The 27,858-nt window shown below is 36.2% G+C and overlaps 1 protein-coding gene across 11 annotated transcripts in view; it reads right to left on the bottom strand.

Moving 5' to 3' along the window:
* Nucleotides 1–27,858, bottom strand: part of SSBP2 (single stranded DNA binding protein 2) — a 324,484-nt gene that overhangs the window by 295,956 nt on the left and 670 nt on the right. The gene's annotated exons all lie outside the window — the stretch shown is intronic.

A 27,858-nucleotide genomic window follows, 5' to 3' on the forward strand; every position in this document is an offset into this window, starting at 1 on the left:
AGTAGGTTGGGTGCAGTGGCTCACACTCATGCCTGTAATCCCAGCACTTTGGGAGGCCGAGGCGGGTAGATTACAAGGTCAGGAGATGGAGACCATACTGGCTAACACGGTGAAAACCCGTCTCTACTAAAAATACAAAAAATAAGCCAGGCGTGGTGGTGGGAGCCTGTAGTCCCAGCTACTCGGGAGGCTGAGGCAGGAGAATGGCGTGAACCCGGGAGGCGGAGCTTGCAGTGAACAGAGATAGCGCCACTGCACTCCAGCCTGGGTGACAGAGCGAGACTCGGTCTCAAAAACAATAATAAATAAATAAATAAACAAACAAACCATAAAGTTTTATTCTCTCTGCAGCTTGTAAGTATTCACAACGGAACGTAAAAGATACACACTGAGTAAAAGTTTGACTCTGAAAGTTGGGAGAACGAGTAGCTCTGGATACCTCTAAATTGATGCGCATTTAACTCAAGTGCAGGCATACCTTTAACTGTTTTTTATTGAAACTATTAACACCCATTTCTCTGCCTCTTTAAACAAAACATCAAGAATATATGTAAAGGTCTTCCTGATTTCTCAGGGTCATTATTATTTATGTAAGTATCAATTAATGGAGATACATCTCAGAAATACCTGCTATAGATACTATTACCCCAGACAGTAAGTACTCCATATAGACTGTTGGACTAGACATGGTATATATTATTAGCAAGACATAGCAACAGGGACAATATTACAGACAAGTGTTTGCCCTCTGTTCCTACCTATTCATTTCCCCAGAGTTGAGGAAGGAGTATGTATTTATCCAACAACTCCTCACTTCTTTATCTTCTATCTTTTCTATGCTTCTTTGCTGAGGTGCCACTTGCTGCTACCACTACAATTTCTATCACTTCTAACCAAAACACTTATCTCTGCTGCTCTCTTCTGTCTTCTCTGCTGCTTTCAATCAACTGCCCATCCATCAGAATGCAAAAACTAATTACTAAAAACACAGCATATTATGAAAGCATACATTTATTTTTTAAATCGACATATATTTATAAAAATTCCAAGTAAACTTTAGAATAAAGTGTGTTGAGGTATGCAAAAAATCTTACTGAAATTTTTATTGCAGTTGCACTGAATACACAAATTAATTTGGGGAGAACTGGCATATTTTTTTTTGTTCTTTTTTTTGAGACGGAGTCTCGCTCTGTCGCCCAGGCTGGAGTGCAGTGGCAGGATCTCAGCTCACTGCAAGCTCCGCCTCCCGAGTTTACGCCATTCTCCTGCCTCAGCCTCCCCAGTAGCTGGGACTACAGGCGCCCGCCACCTCACCCGGCTAGTTTTTTGTATTTTTTAGTAGAGACGGGGTTTCACCGTGTTCGCTAAGATGGTCTCGATCTCCTGACCTCATGATCCGCCCGTCTCGGCCTCCCAAAGTGCTGGGATTACAGGCTTGAGCCACCGTGCCCAGCCGGACTGGCATCTTTAAAACATTATGTCATCCCATGGTAATTCTCTTCTATTAGTTATGTCTTCTTTTATATCCTTTAATAGAGTTTCATAATTCCTCCATAATGGTCTTTTGCATTCTTTTTAAAGGTTAGCTACTTGATTGTTGCTATTATGAATGTTGCTAAGTCAATTTTTTAAAAGGGGGAGGACTTGCCCTACCAGACTTTAGAACATAGTGCAAAGCCACTGTAATAAAAAACATTGACACTAAACACAAACAGACAACTGATCAATGAAATATGAGAAATAATTCATACATACTAAGTGTGTACTACCAATCAGCAGGAAAAGTGCAAACTGCTTGTATTCTACAGGAAGAAAAATAAAATCACCCCCTACACCTCACAGCCTATATAAAGGTAAACTCCTAAGAAATTACAGACCCAAATACAAAATATAAAATTATAAAGCAAATAGAAGAAAATGGAGATATGTGATATTGGGTTAGAAGAGCATTTCTTCAGAACATAAAAACACACACCACAGTGTGTTGATTTACATGTTGTGATGTGATGATTTAACCACTTGAAAATTAAGGATTCCTTATCAAAGGCAGCTACAATGGACAGAATTAACAGTTATAACAACGTCTAAAACCAACACAGATTAATGTCTAGAATATTCAAGACACTCCTACTGAGTAAGCAAAATGGACAAAGGATAAAAATAGTCAATTCATGTTTATTTATTCAACAAATATTTATAGAAAACCTACCTTTTTAAGTGCTAGGGATACAGGTGTGAACACAGATAAGGTCTCTGCCTTCAAGGAACTTGAGCAGAGAAAATAAATAACTATATAATTAATATAAGGTTTTGTTGTGATAAAGACAATGAAGAAAGATAAAGCAGAACCCTCTGGGGACATGATATTTAAGAAGAGATCTGAATGAAGTGAGTGAGCCATGTGAATAAGGGGAAAGAGTTTTTTAGGCAGAATAAAACAGCAAGAACGGGAGGTCTTGAGAATAGAAAACAAATACGTGAAGACATAACTAACCTCACTAATAATCAGAGAAATAAAAATTTAAATTATATACCACTTTACAAATGAAAGATTGGCAAAAATATAACGTAAGGGAGTACGGAGTGTCAGTGGAAATGGAGGAAAAGAGAACTACCATGTACCCCCAGTAAGAATGTAAACTAGTACAGACATTCTGGAAATCAAGTTGACAAAACTTAGTGAAATGAAGTATATGTATATATACCCTATTATCCAGAGATGCCACTCTGAAAAATCAAAGTTCTCCCAAAAGCCCGTAAGAGGACATGTATGAAAATGAAAATCAAAGTTGTCTGTGGTAGCAGAATATTACAGACAACCTAGGTGACCATCACCAGAGGGCCAGAGATGTGTTAAGTACATTCACTGACACACCTAAAGTAGTTACAAGTTATGAAACAGATATACAGAGATCCAAATGGATAGCGGTTTTTTGATGTTTTGGCACTAAAATACGATTAAAAAAAAAAAGTGTCTCAGATTTGCTTCAAAATAATACACTTTGCAGAGATGGAGTTGTGGGGAGGAGGCACTAGGGGAGGAATAGTTAATAATATGAAGCAAGATTAGCTCTGAGCAGATAATTGTTGATGCTGGATGATGGACACATGGGGGGTTGGTATTTTCTCTACATTTGGATCTGTTTGAAGTTTTCTATCACAAAAGGCATTTTAACACGTTGAATGAAAAAAGAAACAGAAGATCTTTAGCACAACATCATCTATATAAATTTAAAATGTGTACATAAAACAGCACTATATATTTTTTAAAGAGACAGACATATCCAAAAATACATTAGTATGAACATGTATGTAGGCAAAGAATTAAAATACTGAGGATAAATGAGAACTATTTTAAATAAAACAAAAGAGTCTTGCCAAAATCTGATAGTCTGTCATTAATCTGAAGAGTTTGATTAATTCAACTTTTTGCACCTGAGGTCAGAAAAGAAACAGTAAACAAATACAGAGCCCTCCAGGACCACATAGGAGATGTAACTAAGTCTGATTTGGGAGGAGGGGGTATTCCTGCCCCATACCTTAGACCCACTGAATCATAATCTCTGGGATCAGGCCAAAGGTTCTACTGTTCAGTTTCCGTTTCAGAGGAGAAACAACAGTACAGTAAGTGAAATAATATTGCAAGCTCACAAACCAGCAAGTGAAAGGGGTGGAATTCAAGCCCAGGGTCAGAACTGCCACTGTTATTCACTGTGCTACCAATGCTGCACTATCATGCTTAAAACCTGCATACTGCTACCAGACTGAAGTTCCTAAACTGCTATTGTATCCCACAATGACACTGTTCTTAGCAACCACAGAAAAAAATTAAATTCTATATAGTTTATATACCCCCAATCATCCTCATCTACTTTTTCAACATATATCCCACTTTTCTCCAAGATAAATCCTCTCTTCCAGTCACACTAGTCCTCCCTACTGCTTCTAGGATACCCACAACACTTCTAAGCAGTTTCTCCAAACTAAAATACCCTCATTTCCCTTCTATATTTATTTATATCCCATCCATCCTACAAGGTCCAGTATGCAGAACACTTTCTGCATTAATTGAATGAACTAAAGTCCCAAAGCTGCTCCATGAGGTTTCCCTGATAACTTCAGCACATACCTTTTCCTTCTTTAATTTCTTTTGCACTTACTCTGTATGCCATTCAATTAGCACCTTATTACAGTAACACCTCATTTATCCAGCATCATTGGGAAAGGAAAGTGTTCATCAGAAGCAAATTTTCCAGAGAACTTAAGCATTAATTTAGGAAGCAGCAAAACAGAGTGAAAATAGTGCTGACTTTAGTTACAAACAGACGTAAGTTCAAATCCCAGTTCTGCCACTTACTAGCTAAGCGTCTTTGGGCAAATATCAACAAACCTTTCTAAGTCTGTTGCATTGCCTATAAAGTGGAATATACTACTAACTTCACAACATTGTTGTAGGTATTAAAGAAATCGTATGTGAAGAATCTGGGCCGGGCGTAGTGGCTCACGCCTGTAATCCCAGCACTTTGGTAGGCTGAGGCAGGCGGATCATCTGAGGTCACGAGTTCAAGACCAGCCTGACCAACATGGAGAAACCCTGTCTCTACTAAAAATACAAAAATTAGCCAGGCGTGGTGGCATGCGCCTATAATCCCAGCTACTCGGGAGGCTGAGGCAGGAGAATCACTTGAACCCAGGAGGTGAAGGTTGCAGTGAGCTGAGATCATACCACTGCACTCCAACCTGGGCAACAAGAGTAAAACTCCACCTAAAAAAAAAAAAAAAAACAAAAAACTCATGTAACAGTCTTTAAATCATGACTATAACTATTAAGCACTAATGCATTAAAATCATTTTATGGAAATATTCATCAAACGCATATACTTTGATATTTTTCTCAGAGGACAGTGAATACAAATTGAGCATCTCTTGATAACTCGTAATTCAATCAACATTTGCTCATTCAATAAATATTTAACTAGGGGCAACTATGTGCAAAGTGACTAAGGATTCAAAAGAAAACATGGTAAACATGGTCCTGCACTCATGGAGTTTAGAGTCTACTAATAATTAAATAATTTCACTTTGGGTTACAGGATACAAGTGAAACAAGGTACAGAGTGGAGAAGAAGGGAGGACCTACTTTAGAAAGGATGGTCAGGGAAGGCACTGGGACTTGACAGATCAAAAGGAGCCAGTCATAGAAAGGGCTGGGGAAAGGGAACACTGTACTGAGGTGTCACAGTGTTAGCATATTCAAGGACTGAAAGGCAGCTATGGGGGATCAGGAATAAAAGGGAAAATAGTAAGACACATGTCTGCAGAATTAGGCAAGGGCCAAATAATTCAGTGTCCTGTGGACCACTGTTAGTCTGAGTTTTATTCTAAATGTAATGGGGAGTGTGATATGACAAGATAGATAATGTAAATGCACCAAGCATTTCAGGAATAGATGACTTTGTCTTATCCCTTTTTGGAGTAACCATTGATAAATTTGACTTAGCGCTTCCATCTCAAAATAAAAACAGCAACAATAGAGTGCAATGATTTTCAAAGTTTTACTTAAAAGAGCAGCATCTTTTTTTAAATAAATAAAACATTTCATCTAAGATGGCCTCTCTGGTCCTTATTTCATATGATGTCACCTCTTTCAATTTCTTCTATAACAGAGTTTAAAAACATTGGTATAAATAAAGAACACTGGTGTAGGAGTCAGAAAATTTCAGTTATAGTCCTGACTATGACTTAACAGCCATATAACCTTGTGCAGGCCACTTAATGCCTTGACTCAACTTCTCCTTTACTAAAATGGATATAATGCCTGACACGCTTACCACACACAGTAACAGTGTGGATCAGATGCAATAATTTGGGTGAGGAAAGCTGTCAACATCTAGAATGTAAACTAGAAACTATATATCTTACTGCTTTTGTAATAAATTCTGGTTGCTTGACTGATGTCCGAATCATTTTAAAATATTAAGGCTCCAAGCATGAATTAACTTGCACAAATGTCCAAGCCAAAAAATTAACAAATTCATGGGTATGGTGTTAAATGAAATAAACACATCTACTGAATCCCTACTAAAACTGAGGTCCTATGCAATGCTATAACCAGTAGCAAAGAAAAACTAAATTTGGTGTTTAACAGAGAATGAAGTTTATTTTTAAATTACTTATTGAGGTTTAAAAGTCAGTATTATGTATTTTAAAATTAAGAGAATACCTTTCAAATGTTGCACCAAAAAAATGATAGGTAAGAGAGGTGACAGATATGTTAATTAGCCTGATTTAATCATTCCGCACTGCATACATATATCAAAACACCATATTGTACCACACAAATGTATATAATTTTTCAATCAAAAGCATTAAAAATAAAAATTATAATCAGTCAATGGGTTAAAAAATAAATATGCTGTCCTCAATTTCTCAATACTTTCAAAGTGTTAAATTTACTCATTTTCATGAATCACTGAATTAGGTTATATTTGCGCATTAAAAAGTTTATCTAGCCTACCTTCAGATAGGTTGGCTTCTCTCTTTAAAAAAATATAAAGAAGGCCGGGCGCAGTGGCTCACGCCTGTAATCCCAACACTTTGGGAGGCCGAGGCAGGCAGATCACGAGTTCAGGAGATCGAGGCCATCCTGACTAAAACGGTGAAACCTTGTCTCTATAAAAATTAAAAAAAAAAAAGTAGCTGGGCGTGGTGGCGGGCGCCTGTAGTCCCAGCTACTCAGGAGGCTGAGGCAGGAGAATGGCATAAACCCGGGAGGCGGAGCTTGCAGTCAGCCAAGATCGCACCACTGCACTCCAGCAGGGTGACAGAGCGAGACTCCGTCTCAAAGAAAAAAAAAAAGAAATAACGTGAAGATAGGAATTTTCAAGCAGTTCTAAAACAAAGCAAAATAGTAAATCCCCATTGCAGCAGTTAGAAATAGGAACTGGATATACACACAGCAACATGGATAGGTCTAAATGATTTCCTGTGGGGCTGGGGGTTGTAGAAATGAGGAACAGGAATAGAGAATAAACAAATGAGTAAATGAATTAATGTCAATTAAACAGCAGAAAGGCCTGACATGAACCAATGATGATACCATGCCATGAACTGAGGAGTATTAACTCAATACTCTATACTTAAAGGCTTACTCTCACAGTATTTAATACTATGAGAGTATTAGGTTGTGATTCATAAAAATGAATACGTTTCACACTTTAAAGGCACTGAGAAATTTAGGATGGCATATTTTTACTTTTTTAACTTTAATTACAATTATTAATATTTTTGATTGATAACTGTATACATTTATGAGTTACAACGTGGTATTCTCATATAACTTATAAGTTATATATAAGCTAGACTTAGACATCTACACTTACAGAGGGTTGACTTAGAAATAAGAAGTTACATAGATAGGTCAAAATAAATAGTTATATAAATAGGCAAATACACTAGATAGACTAAATCACATAATTTAAAATACCTAAAGGATTGACCCCATATTATTAATCTTTTTAATGTAAAAGATAAAGGGTAACAATTTTAGAAAATACAGATATACAAAATAAATCTTGACAGGTATTGGAGAAAGGAAAAGACTGGATTTTACCAGTGGTTCTTTTTTTAATTAAATGAGATGAGGGATTTCTATCCTGTTTCATGAAAATAAACCACAAGTACTTTTTACTCTATTTTTAAAACGAATGCTTCATCATTACCAAAATTACAGAATAAGTGTATCTTTAAAATAATTTTTTTTTTCTTTTTTTTTGAGATGGAATTTCGCTCTGTCACCCAGGCTGGAGTGCAGTGGCGCAATCTCGGCTCACTGCAACCTCTGCCTCCCGGGTTCAAGCAATCCTCCTGCCTCAGCCTACCAAGTAGCTGGGATTACGGGAGCCCGTTACCATGCCTAATTTTTGTATTTTTAATAGAGGCAGAGTTTCACCATATTGGCCAGGCTGGTCTAGAGCTCCCAACCTCAGGTGATCCACCTGCCTCAGCCTCCCAAACTGCTGCAATTGCAGGCCTGAGCCACCACACCTGGTCTTTAAAATAAATTTTTACATAGTCAAAAACATCTAAAACTCTAAAAATCTAAAAATCCACAGTTTTACTTGAGCTTTCAGAAAAAAAAAAGGGGGGGGAGCAGGAGATTCTCAGAATGACAAATATGTTTATTCTTTGTATAAGTCATATTATAATATAAATTGTAAGTCATAATTCTGATTTATATCTTGACTAGATTTTAAAAAGAAATACGATCTAGTGAAAAGGAAAGACAAGACTTTTTATAGCTTAGTCCAAACTGAAGTAGAAACTCAGGTTCCTTTTAAGTGATGAAATTGAAGCAGTTTCATATTGGATAAGAGATGAGCCAAATGATGAACATTTCACCTCCAGAATATTCTTCACTAAAAACGTACTTAATAAGCAAATGAAAAGAAAATAATTTCTAATAGATTTTTTATTGTGCACACAGAAAATTTACGATCTTAACCATTTTTAAGTGTACAGTTCAGTAGTGTTAAATGTATTCACATTGTTGTGAAACAGATCTCCAGAACTTTTCCCTCTTGCAAAACTGAAACTCTATACCCATTAAACTACAAACATTCAATGAAAACAAGTGGGTTCCAATATAGATTCTATAAATACTGAAATGTGTGCCCTTAAGTTTCTAACTGCTTTTGCCTCAGATTCTTTGTCCACAATATGGAATACAATATCTACCTCATGGGGACAGCAAGATGATGAATGAAGTCATTAGCAGAACATCATTATGTTCCCTGGTCATTCAAATATGTTAATAGTTTACTAAGAAATTATACATTGGCCCTTTATCTTTTTTTAGAAGACCAAAGATTTTTTTTTAAAGTAATAATAATGACTAATATTTTCATGGGGCAGAATTATTGCCCTCAAAAGCAAACACAAAACAATCCATGCGACTGCCAAGCCAAATGAATCTTTGGCAATATCCTATGGAAAAATATCTTTACTTACGCCAAGTAAAAGATTTCCTGGCTGCCTTAACAAGCTTCAGGCAAAAATGTTTATCTACTTCTAGTGTTGCAGTAGCCATTTCAGTAAAGAACCCTAAACACCACAAAGTCAATTACCTTACTCAAATAAAGTTCAATTAATAGGATTTTCTTCAATTTCCAGGTTTCAACACATCTATAGAAGAGATTATCATCCAAGTTAAAAGATATTCTTTCCGTTCCCTTAAGAACAACAAACCAGTAATTTGTAGATTACTTGGGAAGAATCATACCCAAAATTTTGTTTCTCTCCTCTGTTGCTTATGTAAGATATGACAGTGATAAGATAAACCCCAAACAGAATTGTCTTTTATTATAATACTGCTATAACAAATTATATAATGTAATTGATATTATAATATTAACTTAAACAGAGAAATGAAAAGTTTTATCTTCATTTCAATTATATCAGGAGAACAAAAACTTCCGCTGCTTCATCACCACAGCGCACTGAGGCATTGGATTTCAAGGCCTTAAAGTGGGCTTCAAAAGATGGTCTTTGATTTGCTGCCTTATATCAAATCAAGGTTACCTCTAATATCATCCACCTATGTGAATTAGAAGGTCTTAATAGTAATCCTTGAAATGCTACATTAAAAGGAAAACATAATCAGAACCATAATGTACATTTATTTCAGAAACTAAAATATGCAAAAATTAATAGCATATGATGTCAAACCATCTGGTTCTTCAATTTTAAAAAATCCTTTCTCAGTTTCTAAATATGAAAACTATAGTTCTCTTTTTTCAGATTGAAGTGGTAATCCATGATCTATAATACGAATAAATACTTCAATATAAACATACACTAAAAATTAGTAGTCTTTATGGAACAGAGTAACAATAATTTACAGTCTGGAATCCAACACGTCCAATAAATAGTAACATCAATGCACTCTGTAAATTTACTGTCAACATCTTTTCATAATGTTTTAAATAAAATGATTTTGCTTTTACACATTCAGTTATCAAAACTCTACTAAGATTAAATAGAATCGCTCTAACTTAATTTTTTTACCTAAATTCTAAATCATAAGCTACCAGAAGAAATAACAATTTGCTTGTTTTTCCTATTTTTTTGCTTTTTATAAGAACTTCCTTTTTTCACGGGTACAATAAATTACATATGCAAATAAATAAAAGCAAAAGAGGCATCTGAATGTTGCTTTTATATGTGGTATAATGCTTTGCAGCCTGGTTACTCCAGGTGGGTCATACAGAAGAAATCATGACTACAGGTTAAAATGAGTTTTGTGCAAGTGCACCTATCACAAAAGCAAAGTATCTTATGCCCTTTCTAGTATATATACTTTTTTAAAAAAAGATACCGATACCACCACCACCACCACCCACCCCCCTTCTAGTCCCTCACCCCTTGCTCAACTATTTTGGAAGTCTTGTGCACTGCTGGGTAAGTGATCTCTTGTCATTTTAGACAATTAGAAAACAGTACATTTTGTAAAAATGATTTCTGCCTTTTAAAAAGTTGAATAAGTTTCCCATTACTGAAAGGAAAGACGTCTTAGAAAGTAATTCAAAGTTATAAGGCCCTCCAATTTGGGTAACGTCAAAAGATTTAAAGTTCTAAAATATTTCAATAAACTTGTTTGTTAAATATTGTAGCCTTCTTAGGGAAAATAAATAGGCCCGGAATCCTCCAATAATAGATAAAAATCTTATTAAGCTCATTTTAGTGTCAAGCAGCAAGATGACTGACAGGGAAAAAAATATGAAGGCTCCAACAATCTCAGGATTTCACTCAATGCAAAATGCACCTTGGAAGTCAGTTATATTGACTAATAGAATAGAACTAATCATACAGTAATAAACAAATATAGAGGGAAAAGAGAGATACTTCTCTAAGTTTCAAACAACAGAAAAATGAATGTCTTAGCCATGGTAACTTATGGTTGTAGGGATTCCCATCAATACATCAACAGCTAGGGGAAAAAAAGGTCAGAAACCCCCATTAAAGCCACACGGGGGAAACTCATTGGTCTTAAAACTGAAATAGTCTCACTAGTAAGCTACATATTTCAAAAAATATGTTATTATAATCTATCCAGACTGGATTACTTAAAATCAAACAGCCCCAGGAATTGTCTTTAATCCTCCAACTTTGTTGACAAATCTGTTATAAAATCTAAAAAATTATTAATCCTATATTTGATTCCCTTTTCCTTTCTATATAACTCACCTTGATCAGACCAAATGCCATAATTAGACAGTACTGTAGTTCTTTCTCAGTACAGTGGCTATAGCAATATAACTTAGGAAATTGAAAACTTTCCATAAGCCTCAGTTACAGTCGCTAGTTTTGTCTGAATAGGGCCCTGAATACTAAATAGCACTTATTTCAAATAGTTAAATGTCCATGCATTTAAAAAGATACGAAACTATTCTCTTCTCTGTCAAAGGAAAGGAAGTCCAAAAATTTTCAAAGTATCATCAGCCTTGCAATTATCCAAAAAAAAATCAAAGGTAACTACAGAAACAATCAGAAATATGCAAGTTGTACCACAAATAACTTATTTAAAGTAAATGGACAAAAGGATGACATTTCCTGATCAGAATCAAGAGTCAAGACCCTTTGTTTTATTTGGGTTAAAGCTACTTAAGTGAATTGGTAGACATGGAAAATTGACATTAACTTATACCTGTTTCTTTGCCTTTTATAATTCCTTAAATACACAGATAAAAACACCATTACTTAATTTGTTGTATTACTTCTATATTAACAAAAAAAAACTTTCCATACTAAGAAAAAATGTGATAAGTAAAATGAATATCATAACAAAGTATCTTTAATACCTTAAAGGGCTGGCAAAACTAAACTATTTTTCACTTTGGTTTCAGTTTGCAGTTTGACACAATTTCTCAGGTATATTCTAAATGACACCAGGCCACTACAACACATACACAATTCTTAAACACTTCAAAGCTCCTAGACTTGTCAGAAGACAAGCAAAACAGACAAGAAGTATATATCCATAACATAAACAAATCCCAGTACATACCATATAATCAACTAGCAAAGGAAAATGGAAGCCAGTGCAATCATTGTCTCTCCTACCAATAACTAGCTAATTTACAATTAATACCAAGATCATTACCTTTATTGAAGATTTTTCAAATAATGTCACTTTATTCCAGTTACCAAGAGAAAAATCAAGTTGACCTGCATATGCTCCTCATTGCCGATTTTAAATGAATATAAGCATGCTAAATTAATGATCAAAGCACTTAAGAATTTTGCTTAGAACAGCAATGGCTGTAAACTTTACTTAATTCCTCTCATGCTGGATGTTGCAAATTATATTAAATACATAGAGATAAACCTAATTTATTGTATCTTTGATAACTACAACAAAAAATAAATAGCCCTAAATACTATCAGTTGCATTTCAAAGCTCTGTAAGACAATCACGAGATTTGTGTAAAAGTCAAATATACTATTAGTAATATATTACATAGAACTTTGTTTTAATTACTTAAATTTTAAATTTAAATACAGTCATCCTTCCATATCCATAGGGGGTTTGTTCCAGGGCCACCCCCCACCCACTGCAGACACCAAAATCAATGGATGCTCAAGTCCCTTATATAAAATGGTACAGCATTTGCATATAAACTATGTACATCCTTCCCTATACTTTAAATCATCTCTAGATTACTTATAACACCTAATACAATATAAATGCTATGTAAACAGTTCTTAGACTGTATTGTTTAGAAACTAATGACAAGAAGAAAAGTCTACACTGATCAGTGAATATGAAACCATCCATTTTTGATTTTCGAGTATTTTTGATCCACTGTTGATTGAATCCTCAGATGTAGAACCTACAGATAGAAAGGACTGATTGTATATTTTTAAATAATAAGATAATTTTAATAAAGAATTCATGCTTTACAAATGATAATTCACAACATTTTATAAACTTCCCTATTGACAGAGAAAAATATTAATTTTATCATAAAATAGAACATCGATAATAAACCATATTTTATATCACTTCTATATGTACATTTGCCTTCCTCTGAGGTTAAGCTTATCCTCTTAAAAATGACAAAAGGCATTTATCAATCCATCTGTGTTTTGTTACACCTGGGTAAAATGAAATGAGTATTTCAGATTACTTGTTTCTTGTTCTCACGGTGGTAGAAAACAAACTCTGATCAGGTCGCTTCCCAATCTTAGAGTGGGCCCCACTGGCCTCAGGATGAGTTCAGAATTCTTAGGCTGGCTTTCAAGAATTAGTCATTGCTTATTTCTGTAGCCTCTACCACTTTTCCAAAAACATCCTACTACCCTGAAACACACGCGCGCACACACACAACAGCACTACTGAATACTTTGCTTCTAGAAACTATCACCATCTCTCTCACTTCTGGGCTTCTTCCAAGCGCAAAATTGGCCCTATGCCAAAAGCCCTGTTTGGTTTTCTGGCAGGGTTTACCTTGCCCACTGCCTCATACAGTGCCTGGCACAGAGCAGGATGCTGAAAAAAGTAGTTAATAAATACATGAATAGTAAGTGAATTTAAACTTTTTTTAAAAACTTGTTTTTGAGGGAGGTATTTGGAACTTGGAAATCAATACATGCTCACAAATGTTATCTTTTGTTGCCTTTTCTCCTGGTATTTAAAAGGGTGCTTTTTGGTCAAGTGGCTTTGATTTTTTTCTTATTAAATAATATCAAAATCTGTATATGCATGTATGGATATTAAAAAGTCTAGAAGGTTATATGGTTATTTTTATTTTCTTCATTTTTGCTTATTTGTATCTCTAAATTTTTCTTCTTGGAATATTTATTACTCAAATAATAAAAGGTATTTTAAAGAGTACTAGTAAGCTAATCAAATGAACTCAATTGGTGCTCTGTAAATACGGGCTTTATTTAGGTATTCTCATTTGTCTCTTCTACCAATTTAAAAAGTAGAAAGGAAATTTAGAGATACAATTCTAAAGAAAAGTTAGAGTTGGCTAACCAAGGGAGAGTTAAAAAATAATTTCCCATCAAACTTTTGCTTTACAGGCTAATAGCCTGCTTGGTAGCCAGGGTGGGCAGCTATTAATTTAGTTTTCTTCATTGTACCACAGTTATTTTCTAGTCATCGCTTTGAAATGATCCCTTTAATTCTAATCTCATACAATTCAAAAAGTTTTTAAAAATCAGTTGACAAAAGGTAGCAAGTGTAATCCATCCCAAAAATCACTTTTTAAAAATTCATACACTCAGTCACTTTCAACACCCATCTAACTAAAGCTAAAAATCACTTTACCTATTGGCTTTCCTTTCCATGTCCCCTGTAGCATCCCATTATTGTCATCCTTTCATGATAATAAAAGTGGTTTAAAATACTTTGGAGTTCACAAAACCTCTTTACAACACAATAAAACCAAAAAATATTCCCTCAACTATTGCCCCTCCTTGCAAAATTCTCCAAGTTAAAAAAAAAAAAAAAGATATGTCCCCTTCCAGTTAAGTCTTCTCTCTATGCTTCCTTTCTCCAGTGAAGGCTGTCCACATTTGACATCTCCACCACCTCATCTTATATCAATTTCCCAAAACCTATATGCTAACTTGAGTTCACTCCACTGAAACTGTCCTCCCTGAGGTCACAGATGGTTTCTTAAAAACTCAGCCCTGTTTGGCTGGGTGTGGTGGCTCACACCTGTAATCCCAGCACTTTGGGAGGCCGAGGCAGGCGGATCATGAGGTCAGGAGATTGAGACCATATTGGCGCTAACACGGTGAAACCCGTTTCTACTAAAAATATAAAATACACACACAAAAAAATTAGCCGGGCGTGGTGGTAGGTGCCTATAGTTCCAGTTACTCAAGAGGCTGAGGCAGAAGAATGGCATGAATCCGGGAGGCTGAGCTTGCAGTGAGCCGAGATCACTCCACTGCACTCCAGCCTGGGCGACAGAGTGAGACTCCATCTCAAAACAAAACAAAACAAAACCAAACCAAACCTCGGCCCTGTTTAACCTTCTTGTTCATTCTACAAATCTGGCATGGTAACTCACCCTTCCATTCTCAATACTCCCTTTTCTTGATTTCTGTTGATGCCAGTCCTTTATCGTTTCCCTCATATGTCTCTATTCTTTTCTATCTCAATTTCAAACTCTTATTCCACCTATACCTTAAATATTCCCCGAACTTCCATCTCTGATTTCCCCACACTTTCTCCCTGCACATTCCCATGAAGAATGGCTTTATCCCCATTTCATGCCTTCAAATGGTATATGATGCAAAAACAAATGGGCCATACATAAGTAGCCAAAACAAGCAAAACTGATCTATGCTGTTAAAAATCAAGCAAGTGGGTAGCACATATGAAGCTTCCGGAGTGCTAGTAATGTTCTTTTTCTTGATGTGGGTACTTGGTTACACTGGTGTGTTCAGTTTGTGAAAACTCATCAAATTTACATGTTTAGGATATATGCACTTTTCTGTATGAATGTCAGATTTCAATCGGGTTTTTTTTTTTAAAGAGAGAAATAATAAACTAAACCTTGAGTTCAGATTCCAGCTCTAACATGTGTGCTTTGGCTAAATTACTTACCCTATTAAAGCCTTAGTTTCCTCACACTTATCCTTTCTCAATTCTTTATCTCCAGCCTAGACTTCTTCCATGAACTCAAAAGCTACATATCCAAGTTCCTCCCAAACTTCTCTATCGCTAGGTCTTAATGGCATCTTAAACTAAACTCATCATCTTCCTCCTTACACATTTAAAATTACCTGTTCCTCCTCCTGTATCCCAAAGTCTATGACTAAAACTTCTACCAACAATTGCAGCCGTCTTTAAAAATCCTGATTTTCACATTTAGGCCACCAGGTCTGATCTATTCTACATTCTGAAATGTCTACTGTATTGGTGTAGAAAAATGATGACACTATAAGCATTTGTATTGTTACAACAATAGCTTCCTAATGGATCTATCTCCCCTTTTACTCCATGCTCCACATGATTTCCAAAACAATTCTTCTAAAATGTACCTCAGACGGTGTAATTTTTCTGCTTAAAATTGCTTATCTCGGGGCGGGCATGGTGGCTCAAGTCTGTAATCCCAGCAATTTGGGTGGCTGAGGTGGGTAGATGACTTGAGGTCTGGAGTTCGAGACCAGCCTGGCCAACACGGTGAAACCCCGACTCTACCAAAAATACAAAAATTAGCCGGGCATGGTGGCGCATGCCTGTAGTCCCAGCTACTTGGGAGGCTAAAGCAGGACAATTGCTTGAACCCAGGAGGTGGAGGTTTCGGTGAACCGAGATCACACCATTGCACTCCAGCCCGGTGACAAGAGTGAGACGCCGTCTCCAAAAAACAAAAACAAAAACAAAAATTTGTTTATCTCCCAAGTCAAGTTGTCATTTAAGGCTGTTCTTCAAATAGCTCGTATTCAATCTGCCAGATTTATCCCTACGAGCTTTATTGTAGTTCACCAAATATATCATACCTTTTAATGCCTTCATGTTGCTGTACATGCTTCTCTCTCTGGCTAGAATACCCTTTACTTGCCTCATCTTCCAAGTTGACTAATGCTAGCCTCTCAATAAACATCCTCTTAGAAATATTTCCTGACAGTTTCACAGCCCTAGGCTAGATTCAATGCCTTTTTTCAGGAATCCCATAGCACCTTCAGCATACCCATTATAGTGCTTGCTACCCAGTGTGGTAGTGGCTGATAGTGAGGCCCCTCTGAATGGGGAGTTCCTGATGGGCAGATTGCCAGGTTATTAAGATCTAACTCAGGAAGGCTCAACAGAGGCTGACATGTAACAGACGGTTAACATTTTTTTAATGAATAACGGAGTAGGGAGATAGCAGAATAAATATGATTCCCATCTCATAAAATATATATATACATTTACAGTATAAAATAGTTAACAAGTTTTAAAAACATTTTAAATGCTATTTTGGCAAAATCCAGCCTTTTAAGAAGCTGTCTTTTCTTAGGCTATTCTATACAATTATTATTCTGTACAATTCTATATGATTCTATACAATTAACCCTTCAAGGGAGCCATTCTGCTATTCTACTGGGGACCTAATACAAACCCAAGAGCATTTTGTCAGCCAGCAGCATTTTTGCCAGTACTTTCTATGTTATCTTGTCAATGATCACTCTTGTCGATTATACTCCTATCTTATAGAAAAGCATCAACAACCTTTAATAATTCAGTAAAAACTTGCCTATACCCTAATCTTTCTGGCACTGAATTCGTAAGTCCAACTCACTTACTTACATAATTGACTCAGTAAAATCTGAATTCAAAATTAATTACTAAGTCATTCCCAAGATGAACACCTACCTGAAAACTACTATCAAGACATACACACATACACATGTGTGTATATGTATGTGTAATATATCTGATAGCAAGAAAATCACTCAAGTTTTTCCATTACAATATTGCTAAGTGAAGGAATAACAGTATCAGTCACTAAGTTTAATCCAGGGTTAAAAAAAAAAAGTACTGAAACACCTTAATAGCTTCCCAGGATAGCTACCGCTTAAATATACTGATAATGTATAATCATCAAATAATTGTAATCCAATTATAAATGACAAATAGCATATAACGATGTGAAAAAAATAAAACAAAAAAATTATTTCTATTTTTTCTAATAGCCAGTATTACAGAAATGACTAGGTAACAGTACCAATATGACTGTACTACTGCTCCTGTATCACATGGAGTTTCCCAGGTGCCCTTGTCCAAAAACAAAACAAAAAAGTCCAACAGGCCATATGCTGCTTGGAAGAGACAACAAAAGAGACTCATAATTATAGGATCCTTTTTTCCTAGATATCACATATTCCTGACTCCAAAGTTTAAAGTAACTTATGCCAGATTACTCTGCCTCTAGTTACAGAATGAGAAACAGCTCTATCTGAAATTATAACCTGAGTTCCTAATTGGCATCTTCCTCTCTGGTGAGCACCTACATCCATGTTGTTAAATCTCAGATACCAGCCAAAGAATCTGTAGCTATCTGTGGGGCACTTCTGGTACCTATAATTCTATCCCCCTTTCTAGCAGATATAAAATGCTTCTAATCTTCCCTTAACTTCTTAACCTCTATTGCCTCCCACCCCAACTAAAAATGGTGAATATGTACATTCCCCTCCCATCATACCTTTTAATGCCTTCGTGTTGCTGTACATGCTTCTCTCTCTGGCTAAAATACCCTTTACTTGCCCCATCTTCCAAGTTGACTAATGCTACCCTCTCAATAAACATCCTCTTAGAAATATTTCCTGACAGTCTCACAGCCCTAGGCTAGATTCAATGCCTTTTTTCAGGAATCCCATAGCACCTTCAGGCCACCTCCCACAACTTTCATTACAATTTCTCCCCCATGTGAAGCGATGAAATATACTGAGTCAAAATAGTTAAAATGGGCAGTGCAGTCAGAAACCTGAGTTTGAATCCAGACTATACAATTTATTCTGTGGCCCTGGACAAAATACACAACCTCTGAGACTCAGTTTCTCCATATGTAAAATGGGGATTATATCTACTTTACGAAGTTGCTATAGGGATTAAGCTATCAAAAACAGCCAGCCACAAAAAGACAAATACTGTATGATCCCACTTATATGAGATACCTTGACTAGTCAAATTCTTGGAGACAGAAAATAGAATGGTAGTTGTCAAGGGCACAGAGAAGGCGAGAGTGGGGAGTGATTGTTTAATGGGTGCAGAGTTTCAGTCCAGAAACATGAAAAAGTTCTAGAGATGGAGAATGGCGATGGCTGTACCGTAATGTGAATGCACTTAATGCCACCGAACTGTACACCTAAAAATGGTTAAAATGGTAAATTTTAGGTTACATATATTTTACCACATTAAAAAAGAAAAAGAACATTCTCTCAACAATTCATACTGAAAGACTTTTCCTCCCTTGTTAGAGGTATAAAAGCGAAAAAAACCTTACCTTTCCCTACCCCTAATCCAGCACTCCAAATTGAAGCTAAATGGCAAAGGAATAAAAAAGAGTTCACTGATAAAAATTAGTCTGTCTTAACAAATTCAAAACCCAAAACTATCCTAAGTCCCGTATCTAGCCACTTAAGTAACAAAAGCATAAGGATTTCAAACAAAAATCAGCGTTTAGTCATGATGTGGCACTTCTGGAGGTAAATAATTTTACAGATTGTGTTTAACACGCTATAACAATATTTTTTCTTTAATGAAAGTACTGACATAAACTTTTAACTATCATCTAATCTATGATTCTCTGTTGAATCAAATCCACACTTAAACCTTCTTAAATATATATGAATCTCTCATCATAAAAGAGGCAGCTGTAGCATAAAGAAAGGAATACTGACCTTGGAACCAAAAAACTCTAAATATGGCTCAGGTCTGCCACATATTATCTGTATGACTCTAGCTGCATAAGTCAATCTCCATTTATAAATATTACTAGTCAATGGAAATACCACCTAGCTCATACGATTATAGTGTGACTTAAGTAAAACAAAGTACTATACATTAAAATATTTTGAAAATTATAAAGTACAATTTCATTTATATTAAATTTAACATGAAGAAAATGAAAAAAATTCTGTCAAAAATTCACATTAAAAATATACACACATTTCATCATAATACAATATTCCATAGTCCTGAAATTCACAGAAAGAATACTAAATGCCCATATTATAGAAAAATGTTTTTTAGAAATTAATTTTTACACCAAATACTAGGCGTATTGGGGAGAAAATGAGCTAGATATGGTGATAGACTATTGTAACACATTTCCAATTCATTACATCCTTAATTCATTTATTCCACAAATACATAATCACAAACCTTGCAACCACTGTGCTAAGCAGTGGGGATATGATGGTAAAGAAGACACCATGGTCCTTGCCCTCCTGGAGTTTCCAATCTAACTGGAAGATGAGGCATTAAACATCACACAAATGGCCAGGCTTGGTGGCTCACGCCTGTAATCCTAGCACTTTGGCAGGCCGAAGCAGGTGGATTATCTGAGGTCAGAAGTTCGAGCCCAGCCTGGCCAACATGGTGAAACTTCCTCTCTACTAAAAATACAAAAATTAGCCAAGTGTGGTGGCGCATGCCTATAATCCCAGCTACTAGGGAGGCTGAGGTAGGAGAATCGTTGAACCCAGGGGGTGGGTGGAAGTTGCAGTGAGCCAGGATTGCGCCACTTCACTCCAGCCTGGGCAAAAGAGCAAAACTCTGCCTCAAAAAAATAATAATAATACAAATAATTCGTTATTTATAATAAATGTAAAAAAGAAATAAGAAAGAGTCTGCTATGAGGGTATCCAATCTAATCTAGAAGGTTTAGGAAAAATAATGCCAATTGTACCAACCTCTGTTAACCCAGTAGGCTGTAAGTGTTCAATAAATCTTAGTCATTTCTATCATCATCATTATAAAAGCCCCACTGTCCTTTAGAACAAGTTTATCCTTAGGGTTTGAAAGATAAAAGACATCAACCCTATTATCTAGGAAGATCAGGTAAACTGAACCCAACACCCAATTCCTCCATTTTCAAAACAAAACCAGGGAAGTATAGCTTCTTCATCCCAATTTTCACTCACATTTAACATATCCTTGAGCAATTATGTTGATGCTGAGAAGTTTCCTCAATAGTTTAGACACGCCTGATACACTGTAACCTGGTCTTTCTATGGCTGGTTCTTTCAAAATTACTCAGTTCTCCGCTTAAATGTCCTCTCCTCCAAGAACCTTCCCCTGAGTACCCAATCTAACACAGCCTCCCAATCATTCTCTACACTACATCACACTATTTTATTATAGTATATATGACTATTTGAAGTTGCCTAGTACATTTATTTGCTTATTATTATATATTTCTCCTTCAAACTTGAAAGTCTCACGAAAGCAGGGATTCATTTTATTCTCCCTATAGCCTCAAAATACATCTTCCTTGCTAAAGATCCCAAGTTTTGTTTAGGTAGTTCACGTGAGCCAATTATGGTAATCCCATTACATCTAGCATAATTTGTTTAGGGGAAGAAATTTTGTAGTTCTCTCTAATAAGGGATAAGAAGATGTCTCCTAAGCAACTTCAATAACAAGTTTTCCTCCCTGATTGATGAGACACAAAGAAAGAAAAACCCTGTCCTTCCTCCTGCCTTTACACTTGAGTGTGCAAGGGAGTGATGCTGGGAACCTGAGGCAGCCTGCTACATTCTTGAGAGGAAGACCATGAGGATGGCAGAGAACCCGATCCTGAACCCTGATGTTCTTGACTCAATGAATCAACTCTTACACTACCACTTCTAGACATCCTGTTATGTGAGATTTACTTTTAAACCTGATCAATTAAGCTGTTTTCTGTCTCCTGTTTTGATACGTGAAGCCAAAAGCCTAATAAACTCAAGCCTCTATGTCTTCTACAACATTAAGAGAAAACAGTACCTACAGCCTACTGGATTTGAGGGGATTAAAGGAGATAATGCAGACAAGTGCCAAACAAACAAGATACTCAAATGATAGCACTGCTGTTAATGTTGCTATTAAGCAATAATTTTCTATGATAAAACTCCACAAACTCTTTATATACTATTTAGGACTTTGTTATTTTACAGAAAATACTCACTTTAATCCTATTTAAAATGAGATCATTTTTAATAGAATATTTACTTAGATTTCTTCCATTAATAAAGCAGCTCTTGGTTTTTTCTTATCTAAAATAGATAAATAAAAGGAGAATCAGGCAAATATCAGATCACTAAAATAAATCATATTAATTTCAGGTAAGAGCCTTTTTCTGGCATCAATTCCTCTCCACCTTACATGGACAGAGCCACATATATTTTCATCTATTATTCTTGCCTTTACAAATATTTCATCAGTATTTTAATATGCTGTAGATTCAAAACTAATTCAAAATTAAAGCTATATTTGTAATTACAACCATACTCTTTAACACCTACAATTACAAAAATACTTAAAACTAGAAAAAAAACCAAAAGTCTATATTTTAGCCTCTACAATTTTTTTTCTGTGCTGAACTACTTGTTTGACATTATAGCCATGAAGCAAAATTAACAGAAAAGATCAAAAATAGGAGATTGTCAAGTCATTCGTTTATGCTCACTCTAGCTGAACTGTGATTTAAAATGTTAACAATGGCTCATTATTGTCTGAAAGCTGTTTAGGGTCATACATGAAATGTAATTAACATTCTTAAAGGAAAAGATGAGAGTAGTTTTGTCATTTCTAAAGAAGTGACACCGACTGAAGTTTGTCTTTAAAAAATGAACAAAACAATAAATATTAATTACTCCACTACATTGAGACTGCCCAGGCTGATTTGAGTTCAGATGAATTTTTGGTCCTATAATTATTAGAAAAACATTAATACTTCCACTTTTCAAAAATTCCTATTAACCTACATGACAAAAATTACCGTTTACCAATTATGACCAATCAGAAATGTTAAAGTTATCTGGAAAAACTCCATTCTTCCCTGGGTAGTCCATATTTCCACATGTTTTTTAATGTTCTCACACAACGAATAAAATATAGTTTGTAAAAGAGCCTCTGCTATTTCTCTAACTACTGAAAACAGGCAAGGCATTAATCTTGGTGGACCACCCTTCAGATCACCTTTTGTAGTATGTATAGGGTTTTAATCTAATAGTCAAGTAACTCTCACAGTCCAAGTTATGCTAGGTTATACACTCATGTTAACAAAACCTTGCATGAACACATGTTACATTTGTAAAATACACACACAGTTTGATAACATTTAAAATTGGAATATTACTTATATTCCAAATGCTTCAGATATTAACAAATGAATCTTATTCTATTGCTCCAATGCTATTTTAAGTCCACCCTTTCAGAAACAGTAAGTTCTTAATAATATTAATATTTTAGCATACGTTTACAGAGGCTCACGTCACTAGCATGCAAATATATAATCTGTAATTCCCATACCAATGGCAAAGCAATAACATACACACAATAATAGAGAATAACCTCATGTGTTCCAAAATAATTTTGAATTCCTATTTTTAAATTACATATTCCCAGTAGTTCCATGTCTTTCAAACTCAGTACTTTTGTCCTAATCCTGTGTCCCAAGATTAATGCAATGGTTGCGATTTCTATGGAAGAAAGAAGATTCTAAATTTGAATTGTTGTTTCCCCAAATTTTTCTTTTAACTCTCAACTACTGAGGTGAAATATTAATAAACATTAATAAACTGCAACCTGGGTATTCCAGCCCCTGCCCCACACAGTATGCTCTAATTTTAAAACAAAATAATTCTAGTAGTGATTAAAGATGAAAGGCATATTTGGTCTATTACTGCAGAACAACTAAAATGTAGTGATTTTGTCTGCATCCTAAATTGGTTTTATGTGGCAAACCGGCTTTGAAAGTATGAAACTAAAAACTTTCAACTTTTTACTTTCACAGTTCTGAAAAAAAATTACAATATTACTACTACTACTAAGAATCACAATTAATCTCTGGATAAACAATACTAAAACTTAACTCTGAACATCTTACACAGATTCTTTCTTTAGATACCTTCCTTAAAAATAGGGGTTTTTTTTGGATACTTCTAAAATAACAGAGAAAGATCAATCAAAAGCTAACATGACATTTTGGATACAAGTTAAACAACTTGTATTTTGGGGGAACATCCTGGAGACTGAAAGGGGGAGGGGCAATTTAATATTTTATACAAAATTTCATTTCCATAAGATACTCCTTCATTAGTTTTGGAAATCCTGAATTGAGCCAGTTGCTGTCAAATAAGTTTCTGAAAAGATCTCTATTACTTTTCTCGCCTTATTCCTTCAGAAAGGAAGAAAGGTTTGTCATTTTTCTTTGCAGTGGGTACCTTAATGATGGGGGAATGCTTTAATTACTTTAATGGTAGAAGGGGAGAACAAGGTGATGCTGGCAGATATTAATCCCTATAAACTCTTTTATATGAAGTGGCATTTAAATGTTCATTACACTATAACTACTTTGAAATAAGCATATGGTATTTGCTTCTTCGTATATTCAAGTAAGATTGAAAATTTTAAAGCTGAAGTTACTTTTCAGAGCTCAAGATTAGATAGTTTGCTTCTTGTAGTTTCTGGCTAGTTTACTAAATAAAAGTTGACGCATACTATGTGTATCTTCTATGTCCAACTTTGCTTTCTAGCAGATTCATCTTTCTGTGCTATTACATAAAGAATCAAATTAGTTTAATAAAAAAATTAGTATCACTACTCATCTATTTGCAGGTGCCAGTTACTCTTTCTGCAGTGTGGCATACTGGGTGGCTTTAAGTTTAGCAACATTTCATATAGGAATTATTCACAACTATTATGTTTAACTTTAAAACAAGTAATCAAACCAAATTCCTGGGGGGGAGAATCTGAAGAAACAAGTTTTCTTCATTATGTTAGGCTTCCAACTTTCACTCCTAAAATTTCTGTGCCTTCTCCCACACCATACACATATCTGCAAAGCATCAGGGTGCACCAGTGGTTAAGATTGCATATTTGATCAAATCTTTAAAGTCTGTTACATCTGATTATGTAATGCTGTTCCCTAAATCTGTAGCATCCTACCCTAGTTCAGGAAGACAATCTGGTACACTGAAAAATGTATCTTTCAGCTTCAACCACAGGTTCTAAAGTTAGAGAAATCTGTGTTAGAAACCCAGCTTTCCTATTTTCTAGCATGGTATCCCTCCGTGAGTTCTTTAACCATTTAGGGCCTTCGTTTTCATATTTCTTTAATGGAGAAAAAATAAAAGCACCTGTCCTGTAGATTTGTTGGGAGAATTAGAAAAAAAATATACATAAAACACTGAACATAGTGACTGGCACACAGGATGGCATATATATAATAGTTATTTTTGTTGTGTTGTTGTTTAGGGGTATTTCTGAAATACAACTAAGCTAGAGAATGTGAAACTCAAACTTACAAGTCTTTATTTTGGAGGTCATTGAAAAAATTCCTTTGAGTCTAACATCTTCAATAACAATTATTGATGCTTTTGATATTAGAAGGCACCTTAATGTTCAAGATACCTCAGATAAGAAATTAGATCATTCTACCTTCAAGAAACTTATATTTTAGGGAAAGTTAGACATTAACAGCCAACCATAGTTATTTAATTACAACAGCGATTAGTGTTATAAAGCCTGCTAAAGGAAGAAATGACTTAACAAGAGCAGAATTACAATTTCTACATCCCACCTCCCTCCAACGGTTTTCAATCACTCCCTCTATAATTAAGACTTGATCTGCTTTTCTTAAAATGACAGAGTAAGTAACTCATCTTACCCTGGTCATTTTTATGTTCAGAACTGTATACTGAAATTATAGGAATTATGTCAAACCAAGAATTCACTTCAAGTATTTCATATAGTGACTTCCTAATGAAAGACAAAACAAAGATCTAATACAGGTAAGCACTTGTCAACTATTCACTGTGAACTCATGTTAGAAAACACATTGCTTGATAGATTATAAAACCAATGTGCTTATTTCCTAAGCATGCCATTATTTATAATAATGACTCCTTTTGCAGAATGTTTTTGTTAAAATGCGTATTTGTTACGGAAAAAAATTATTTCTGTGATTTTCAAGATAAGAACAGTTCTAATTTGCTTACTAAAGGTGAATTCTTCACCTTTTAAAATCTGTTACCTTAAAAATTAAGAACAAAAATCTGGTGACATCCATTTTAATGACTTCAAGATTCCTACCTTCAGATGTTAGTACACTGTTGCAGAATAGTGCCATTAAAGTCCAAGTAAACATAAAGAGAAAAACCAAGAGATTAGATCAACTCTCCCACCAAAATGAAATTAAGTTTATTCTATAAGACAGAACCTACATCGATGTTTGTCTTAGATTCAAACAACATTCACCTAGAAATTAATGCAACGACAATTAACCCAGAACAGTCATTGTCAATTCTCCAAAAGCGGCCTCTTCACCTATATTTAGTTCATAAGGCAAACCAGTCAAGAATTCCTGCTGCCAACTGAAATGAATGGAAGAAACATATTTAAATCAAATAGCACCATCTAGCAGAACCCTCATCTGCTCACAAGAGTAGATCTTACTTGGTGTTCAGTTTGGTAGATTTGACAGCAAAGTGGCAATTACTTGTGTTCCTGATGGGAAATCACAGAATCAGAGTTAGAAAGGACCACAGTTATACAAGTTCCAACTTCCTTGTTATTATCTGAGAAACTAAAAAAACTAAAAATAAAAAAAAATAATAAACAGTCATCAGGATACTGAGTGGGATTCAGCTAAAGTTCACCCCTTCCTGGGAGTTCACCTAAAATCTAAAATTACTTTGATTCTCAAATTCAGTCACCCCCAAAATAAGATTATGCCTCAATACATTTCCATTCCTTCACTCTGACTAATGTGAAATTCAAATATTCTGTAATCATTAAAACACCCTCCTTCAGATGTTTTTATCAGGCACATTATAACAAAATGATTAATGCACACAAATGAGACAGCATTTCAAAACTTCAATTCTAGTTAACTGCCGTTTCTTAACCAGGCTATAACTCTTATGTTTTTTATACATTCCTTGTCACAGCAACAAAATCCTGAATGCAGCTCAGAAAATATCTCTTGGGAAAAAAACAAACCAGCCTCTCTAATTTTTTGTTTTGTTTTGCTTTGCTACATCAAGGCCTGATACCTCTAAATCCTATGGGAATTGAGTGTGTTGCTGCCAACACAAAGATTAGGAAATGCTCCCATCCCCAGGGCACACGAAACTTTCAGGGGGAGACTGACTGCCTAAAGCAAGGAGGGAAACTCAGTCGCCTGCGCATTCGGTTTTTATTTACGCAGCTATTTCTGTGCGCAAGGTAACCAAAGTACCTTTCAGAGATGCTCTCAGACTTTTTCTCTGGTCTGAACCCCCTCAGAAAGACGGGTGTGTTCAATGATAAGGATAACCCTGACCCTCAGAGTTTAAGTGCTTACTGGGAATCACTGATCTGTTGCACAGTTTTAAAAAATTAAAAAAAATAAAAAGGAGGGGGGTTCTTCCTCAGTGGTCACAGTCACTATTCGTTCTCATTTTTAGTAACAACCAAATCACCGTTACAAGTGCACAAGAATAGCAGCAAACCGCTCTGCTTTGCAGTGTGCCGTGACAGTGGTATCCCGGGCCGGGAGGGGCTCTGTTCTCGCCAGCCGCCTCTTGGGCTCCCACCGAAGTTAACACCTGTATCTCCCCACAACTGTAACCAAGCGGCTCCTTCCCACCTGAACGCTTCTCCCCTCCCACAAACCCCTTTTCGGACCACTGCCCCTCCCCGCCGCAGCTGCCCTCCTCCGGCGCCCCGGCGGCTCCGACAACTCCCCTCCGCGCGCCCCCGACCACCGCCCGCCAGTCCGCCCTCCGCTCGGGGGCTGCCAGCCTCAAAAAAAAGTTCGCCAGCCGCCGCCGCGGAGTTGGGTCTGCTGCGAGAGGCAGAAACGCCAGCCCCCTCCAGCGGATCCGGCTCCTCATCCAGCCTGCCCAGCTCCAGAGAATTCGTCCCTCTCCGACTCCCAAACTTCTGCGGCGTCTCCGGCGCCCACCCGCCCCCGCCCCAGGCCCAGCCCCAGCCCCAGCCCCGCGCCGCGCGAGGGACTGCGGGCGCCGAGTCAGTAGCTGCCCAGGAAAGCCCGGACGCCCACCCAGCCCACGCCCTCCGAGCCCCGCGCGCGTCTCCGCGCCCCGCGGGCCCGCTCGGCACCGCTCACCCTTCCACCACTCCATTCCACCTTCCCTCCATTC

This window comes from Papio anubis, chromosome 5 (assembly GCF_008728515.1).
Source record: "Papio anubis isolate 15944 chromosome 5, Panubis1.0, whole genome shotgun sequence".
NCBI classification, from domain to species: Eukaryota; Metazoa; Chordata; class Mammalia; order Primates; family Cercopithecidae; genus Papio; species Papio anubis.